Raw genomic sequence first — 1816 nt, 5'->3', positions numbered from 1 at the left:
TCTCTCCCCTCCCATCTTGACCCTGTGTAATTCCTGCAGCACCCATGTGCTGACAGGAGCAGCTGCAGCGGCTACAGCAGACAGATGAGATGTTCATAACCATCTCCTCCAACTTACATCTTCACCTTCAGGATAATTTCCGACCAACCTGCCTGCCTTGGAGAGACAATATGCTTGGAATTAAGTGTTCCAGTGGTGTATGGAGGTTATAATTAACACTACTGGGTAGGTGGGGAGGTGGAGGTTATAATTAACACTACATGGTGGAGGGGGGTGGGTGGAGGTTATAATTAACACTACAGGGTAGGTGGGGAGGTGGAGGTTATAATTAACACTACATGGTGGAGGGGGGTGGGTGGTGGTTATAATTAACACTACAGGGTAGGTGGGGAGGTGGAGGTTATAATTAACACTTCATGGTGGAGGGGGGTGGGTGGAGGTTATAATTACCACTACATGGTGGAGGGGGGTGGGTGGAGGTTATAATTAACACTACAGGGTGGGGTGGGTAGGTGGAGGTTATAATTAACACTACAGGGTGGGTGGGTGGGTGGAGGTTATAATTAACACTACAGGGTGGGTGGGGTGGGTGGAGGTTATAATTAACACTACAGGGTGGGGTGGGTAGGTGGAGGTTATAATTAACACTGCGGGGTGGGTGGGTGGGTGGAGGTTATAATTAACACTACAGGGTGGGTGGGGTGGGTGGAGGTTATAATTAACACTACAGGGCGGGGTGGGTAGGTGGAGGTTATAATTAACACTGCGGGGTGGGTGGGTGGGTGGAGGTTATAATTAACACTACAGGGTGGGTGGGGTGGGTGGAGGTTATAATTAACACTACAGGGTGGAGGGGGTGGAGGTTATAATTAACACTACAGGGTGGAGGGGGTGGGTGAAGGTTATAATTAACACTACAGGGTGGAGGGGGGTGGTTGGAGGTTATAATTAACACTACAGGGTGGGGTGGGTGGGTGGAGGTTATAATTAACACTACAGGGTGGAGGGGGGTGGGTGGAGGTTATAATTAACACTACAGGGTGGAGGGGTGGGTGGAGGTTATAATTAACACTACAGGGTGGGGTGGGTGGGTGGAGGTTATAATTAACACTACAGGGTGGGGTGGGTGGGTGGAGGGGGAGTACATGGTAGGTGTAAGTGTTGGCGTGTGTATAGGGGAGGGTACGGTAACGATACGGTAAGACTAATTACATACTACCCTTACCCCCTACCCCCACCAAACCATCCTGTCACCTTAAACAGACAGACAGACAGACAGAGAGCGAGAGGGGAGGGTTCCCCTGTCAGAGACAGAGAGGCTACTCTTAACCACGCTGTGAGCCTCCAGAAATCACTGTTATTAACCCTCCTATTACTAATAAAACATCCCAGAAAGTAGCCAATTACAGATCCTGCCCCTTTGAAACAGGAAAGATTTAGTTCAGAGACCTAATTCATTTACAGAGAGGAAAATAACCTGCTATAAGAGGCTGATTCCAAACGCTTTATTGGCATTGCCTTCATGTACTGGACAGTCACTCAACTGGAAAGACATACTTGAATGTAGACAGGTGTTGCTGGTTCTCTGGTGAGGTAAAATACACACTCTACTCCAGTCAATTCCTCCACTGGCCCATAATGCTGTGCTCTTGTCTGTCAGTTCACACCCCTGCCATACATCCTCCTCCCATCATGCTCTCTGGTTTGGTGTCTGACCAGAAATAATGCCCATGGTTTTCCTGAGGACCAGTAAAACAGGCCCCAGCCCGCCCTACCTCCCTCCATGTGTTCACTTTGTCTTTCTTTCTCCAATCCC

Source organism: Oncorhynchus clarkii, unplaced genomic scaffold, assembly GCF_045791955.1.
Source record: "Oncorhynchus clarkii lewisi isolate Uvic-CL-2024 unplaced genomic scaffold, UVic_Ocla_1.0 unplaced_contig_877_pilon_pilon, whole genome shotgun sequence".
Taxonomy (NCBI): Eukaryota; Metazoa; Chordata; class Actinopteri; order Salmoniformes; family Salmonidae; genus Oncorhynchus; species Oncorhynchus clarkii.
The sequence above is the reverse complement of the archived record's forward strand: the minus strand, read 5'-3'. Positions refer to the sequence as shown.